At 52.9% G+C, this 6000-nt stretch overlaps 1 protein-coding gene across 10 annotated transcripts in view; it reads left to right on the top strand.

The window, feature by feature from the left end:
• The window catches only part of HDAC4 (histone deacetylase 4), a 343637-nt gene that overhangs the window by 316676 nt on the left and 20961 nt on the right, over positions 1 to 6000 (top strand). The window lies entirely within an intron of this gene.

Raw genomic sequence — 6000 nt, 5'->3', positions numbered from 1 at the left:
TTCCCTGGGAAGCTGAGGAGAGTGGCCGGCACCCCACCTGCTGTCCCGGCCCAGCTCTGTTCCCTGGGAAGCTGAGGAGAGTGGCTGGCACCCCGCCTGCCTTCCCAGCCCAGCTGTGTTCCCCTGGGAAGCTGAGGAGAGTGGCCGGCACCCCGCCTGCTGTCCCGGCCCAGCTCTGTTCCTCGGGAAGCTGAGGAGAATGGCCGGCACCCCGCCTGCTGTCCCAATCCAGCTCTGTTCCCCTGGGAAGCCAAGGGGAGTGGCCAACACCCACCTGCTGTCCCAACCCAGCTGTGTCCCCCTGGGAAGCCGAGGAGAGTAGCCACATCCGCCTGCTGTCCCAACCCAGCTCTGTCCCACTGGGAAGCTGAGGAGAGTGGCCGCACCTGCCTACTACTGGTATCCCAGCCCAACTCTGTTTCCCGGGAAGCCGAGGAGAGTGGCCAGCACCGCCTGCTACTGCTGTCCCGACCCAGCTCTGTTCCCCAGGGAGCCAAGGGGAGACGTCGTCCTCAGCCTGCAGGTGCAGGTTGGCTGATGACTGAGCGAAGGGTGCAGTGCTGTGTCGATAACGAAGGCGCCAGAGAAGCCACACTGAGGCCGTGGGAAGGGGATGTGTGCACCCCATGGCTTCACACGGGACCTCCCTAAATGCAGAGGCCACCACACGGAGAAGCCGCCCTCTCCCCTTAGCAGCACGCTCTCCTCTGTACGTGCCTCATGGGCATAGGCATCCTCTGGGCACCACAGTTGTGGCTTCCCCGGGCTTGCCAGCCCCGGGGGTGCACCTTACAGGCATTTGCCAACCTTCTCAAATGAGCCCCTCTTTCCACCCGTTTCTCCTGCCTCTTGAGCCAGCGGTCAGTGGGCCTGCTGCCTCCGGAAACTTCAAGCCCGCCCCTCTCTGCCCTCAGGTTGCCCCTGAGGCCAGGAGTGGCCTTATGGAAATGGAAATACGCTCCTTAAGGTGATGGCCTGAGAGGCCAGCGGCAGATACCTCCGTGTTCCTGTTTTAGAGACTGAGTTCTTTTTTTTTGGTTTTTTTTTTTTTGAGACGGAGTCTCGCTCTGTCTCCCAGGCTGCAGTGCAGTGGTGTGATCTCGGCTCACTGCAAGCTCCGCCTCCCGGGTTCACGCCATTCTCCTGCCTCAGCCTCCCGAGTAGCTGGGACTGCAGGCGCCCACCACCACGCCCGGCTAATTTTTTGTATTTTTAGTAGAGACGGGGTGTCGCTATGTTAGCCAGGATAGTCCTGATCTCCTGACCTCGTGATCCACCTGCCTCGGCCTCCCAAAGTGCTGGGATTACAGGCGTGAGCCACCGCGCCCAGCCGAGACTGAGTTGTTTATTAAATAAAGTTTTATTCTGGGAATAAAATGGGAGTCCAGTTTCCCATTTTTTGCAGCATCTATTAAACAGGGACATTCCTTCAGCTTCCCCCTGTAGGAGGGTCGTGGAGGGTGCAGCATAGCCCCGAAGACACAGGGAGTGCCGTGCTCAGCTTCCCTTTTACAGGCAAAGAAGTCATGTCCCATGGAGGAGAAGGGATGTTTCTTAGTCTTTCCACAAACAGGTGCTGAAGCTGCACTCAGGCACCTCACGTGCTGACCTTCTTACGTCTAGCGAGTGCTTGGGATCACAGCCTAGAGGGTGCTAAGCCCAGGAAAACAAAAATAAGCGTGGGCATGTGCATCCGACTGTGCCCCACGCAGCCCCACGCGTGGCCGATGATCCAGTGCCTGTGAGCCTGGCTTCATCTTTCACATTTTGTTTTGATTGGCTTTGAGGCAACGCCACACACCAAGCCTAGACACCAGAGACTCTCTTGGTCTGAACTTCATTTAACGGTGATTTTCACAGGACTTCTTTTTGGAGAGGGATTAGAAGTGAAATGGCTCAGCAGCACTTAAAAGCGGGGAAGTAAAGCCCTCCACGTGCGCTTGCTGCAAAGCAGCAGCCAGAGTGCTTTGCAAAGGACGTGGCGTCTGCACAAAACGTCTGTGGTTTTCATTGAAAAACATCTTGGCTTTAAAATCCACACCAAAAGCATGGCTGGAAATGTGTTTTTCTGTCCAAAGAAAAAGGTTTTATGACAAGAACTTTATTAAAATAATTAGAAGCCAGTCTCCTTGGGATGATGTGGACAGTTGAAAGCAGAGGGCGGCCCCCCGAGTCCTGCTGCCCGTTGGTCAGGTTGGTCAGAGCCGTGGAGGAAGCCTCGGAGTGTCGGTCAGAAAGGACTGTGGGGCCAGTGCCTTCCAGCGTCCAGGGCGGGGCCCTGGGTCTGGCAAGAGTCACAGGACTCCTGGATTCCAAGGCATTGTCTGCATCCCACCACTGACTAGACTGATTTCTCCCCTCCCAGCCCTGCGGCGGGAGCCAGACACCACTCCACGCCCACTCTGAGGCCAGCGCCATGCTTCCTGTGTCGTACGCCGTGTTTGTGAAATCGCCGTGCTGTGTGGTGAGGTCTGGGTAGGTGAGAAGAAACCTCTCAGTCTGGGAATGGAACCGCGCATGGAAGAATGTTACGGAGGTTGTATGGACAGGACCAGAGCAGAGGTTCGGGCACCTCCAGCTGGTGGGCCTAGTCCTGCCGCCTGTGCTCTTGGCACGATGTTGTCAGGACACGGCGACGCTCGCATGCCGACGCACGGTCTATTGTGTCTTGGACACCACAAGGGCCGCGTCACGTGGTCCCGGCGGAGACCGAATGGCCCACTGAGGTCAGGTGCCTCCTGTCTGACCCGTGGCAGGAAGCTTGCTGCCCCAGTCTAGGTTCACATTGTTTCTTCGGCCCCTGACGATGGCCCTCGGGGCACAGTTCCTGTGTCCTCGAAAAGCACTTTCTACAGCTGCTGCAGAGGCAGTTCTAGGGGAAATTGTGTGGACTGGGTCTCTGCAGAAGAAAGAACAGAAGTAGACTGCTCAGAAGCCACCCAGGGTCTCCGGTGACTCCCCTCTGAGTTCCAGAAGTGAGTTTCTTGGTGGGCAAGGTGCCTAGGTGTGGATTTGATGCATGTTTGGAGGGCAGAGTTTGTCAGCACTGACTTGAGCAGGCTGAAGCCACACAGTCCCGCGCGTCACTCTTTTCCCGTCTGAGCTCGGTCCGGGACGCGGGGCACCAGGATCAGGCACCTCGTGCCCCCGGCATTGAGATGGGCCCTCCCGCTGCCTTAGTGTCCCTGACGGTACTCATGACCCCTGGGCCTCTAGAGAGTAACCCGCGGAATCTTCACCTGGTGTTTAAGCCCTTGGGGGTTGTGTCACCTCCACCAGAAATCAGAGGAACTTTTCAGTAACGTGTTTCTTCCGGTCAAACTTGATACTTTCACTGACATTAGTGGGGGATTTCATTTTGTAATAAAAGCTGAATGAAAAAGTTCTAGGGCCAGCCCTGCTGCCCTCTGCCGTGATGTTTCTGGAAGGTCCTTGGTGGTGGGAAGGGACCCTGGGCCCGGTGAGTGCATTTTTGGCTGCCCCCAGGGAGGGGCCTCTGAAAATCCATACAAAGGGAGGCGCCCATCGGGTGATGATGCACTTGGCCCACACACATGTGCTGGGGAGGCCGTAGGGACACAGAAGTGTGCTTCGGTGCAGGACAGGCTGGGCTAAGCAGCTCCAGAAAGTAGGCATCGGTGAACCCCTAAAAACATGGACCTTCTCCCGCAAGGGCATGGTGAGGGGTCCCCCAGAGCTCACGGCACACGTGGGAATCGTGCAAACTAGGCTTCGTGGTGAAAATACCAGGAGACTTGTAAAAATTCATAGAAAATGCGTATTTTGAAAAAAACTATGCATGGGTTTCAAAATGCTTTTGCACCAAAATAAATTTGCACTAACTTATTATATCTGGACAGGATCTAGTTTGAGGCACTAAGGATAAAACATCAGTTTGAACAGAGCCCTTCTCTTGAAAAGAGCCCTTCTCATGAAAAAAGCAACTTGAATTCTGCTAAAATTGAAGCCAGAACAAACAGCAGGTTTACAGTGAAGCTTGGGTGGAAGAATGGTGAAATCATCGATACTTTATGAAAAGTTTATGGGGACAATGCCCTAAAGAAATCAGCGGTTTACAAATGGACGACTCATTTTAAAAAGGAATGCAACGGTGTGGAAGACAAAGCCCACAGCTGCAGACCATTCACATCAATTAGTGAGGAAAAAATTCATCCTGTTCGTGCCCTAATTGTAGAGGACCCACGGTTAACAGCAGGAGCAACAATTGACACCATGGGCATCTCCACCGGCTCAGCTTACGCAGCTCCGCCTGGAAAATTGAAGTTGAGCAGCCTTTCCACTCAGTGGGCGCCAAAACCATCACGTCTAGATCAGCTGCCGACAGGAGCAGAGCTTTTGGTGGAAATGTTCAACAAGTGGACTCAGAGTCCTGAGAGTCAATAACAGGAGATGGAGCACGGCTTTCCCAGGACCATCCTGAAGACAAGGCACAACCGCAGTACTGGCTACCGAGAGCCAGAGGTGGCCCAGTCACAGTAGAAGCAGGCTGGTCAAGCAGGAGTAAGGGCCACTACAGCAGGTTTGGGGAATGCCCAAGGCATTGTGCCTGTTCTGGAGGACCAAAGAATGAGAACGTCTGCTTATCCTGAGAGTGTTTTGAGAAAGTTCCTCAGCAGTTTCACAGAAAATCACTGGGAGAGCTTCCCCTGACAGGCCTTTTTTTTTCTGAGGTGGAGTTTCGCTCTTATCACCCAGGCTGGAGTACAATGGCATGATCTCAACTCACTGCAACCTCTGCCTCTGGGGTTCAAGCGATTCTCTCGCCTCAGCCTCCTGAGTAGCTAGGACTATAGGCACACACCACCACACTCGGCTAATTTTTGTATTTTTAGTAGAGATGGGGTTTCACCATGTTGGCCAAACTGGTCTCCAAACTCCTGACCTCAGATGATCCACCCATCTCAGCCTCCCAAAGTGCTGGGATTACTGGCGTGAGCCACCATGCCCAGCACCCCGCCCTCCCCCGCCACCAAGCGTCCTTCTCCACAACAGTGCTTCTGCTCACTCCTCATTAAACTAGGAAACCTTTGCAAGAGCTTTGAAGAGAAACTGTTAGGCATCCACCTTCCAGTCCTGAATTGGCTCCTTCTGGCTTCTTGTTTCCTAATCTTAGAAAAATCTGTAAAGGGCACTTATTTTTCTTCATTTAATGTTAAAAAAAAAAAAGACTGCATTGACGTGGTTAAATTCCCAGATTCCCAGGACCCTCAGTCCTTTCAGGAGGAACTAAATGGCTGCTGTCACCATTACAAAAGTGTCTCGGACTTGATGGAGCTTAAGTTGAGAAATAAAGTTTATATTTTTTGTCTTTTAATTCAATTTTTCCACAAACTTTTTGAAGTCCCCTTTTTAAAGGCTCCACTTCTGTTCCACTGTCCTCACCTGCACAGGCCCCTTGCACCTGGACAATTGCAAGAAGACACCAGACTGCTTTTCTCATGGGGTCCTTGCTGTCCCCCAGGAAAGGGAGGCCATATTTCTGCTCCCCTCACCCACAGAGGGAGTGCAGGAGACTCTGAAAGTCAGCGGTGATTATTAACTCAGAATCGAAGGCGGCAGCCCAAATGAGACATGAAACTGCTGAACTTCCCCACACACTGATAGCACACGCATGCATTCATAACACACACATGGATCCATAGCACACACATGCACTCGTAGCACATGCACGCATTCATAGCACATGCATGCATTCATAGCACACACAGATTCATAGCACATCCATGCATTCATAGCACACACATGCATTCATGGCACACGCATGCATTCATGACGCATGCATTCATGGCACACGCATGCATTCATAGCACACGCATGCGTTCATAGCACACGCATGGATTCATGGCACACGCGTGGATTCATAGCAAATGCTGATAAGATCAGTAGATGATGGACTGATAAGTTCTTTTGTGTTAAGGAGTGCTTTTTTCCCTTTCCAAATAGAATATTTTCCTTATTTCCCTAATATAACTTAAAGAA

Source organism: Piliocolobus tephrosceles, chromosome 11 (genome assembly GCF_002776525.5).
Source record: "Piliocolobus tephrosceles isolate RC106 chromosome 11, ASM277652v3, whole genome shotgun sequence".
Classification (NCBI taxonomy): domain Eukaryota; kingdom Metazoa; phylum Chordata; class Mammalia; order Primates; family Cercopithecidae; genus Piliocolobus; species Piliocolobus tephrosceles.
The sequence above is the reverse complement of the archived record's forward strand: the minus strand, read 5'-3'. Positions and strand labels throughout refer to the sequence as shown.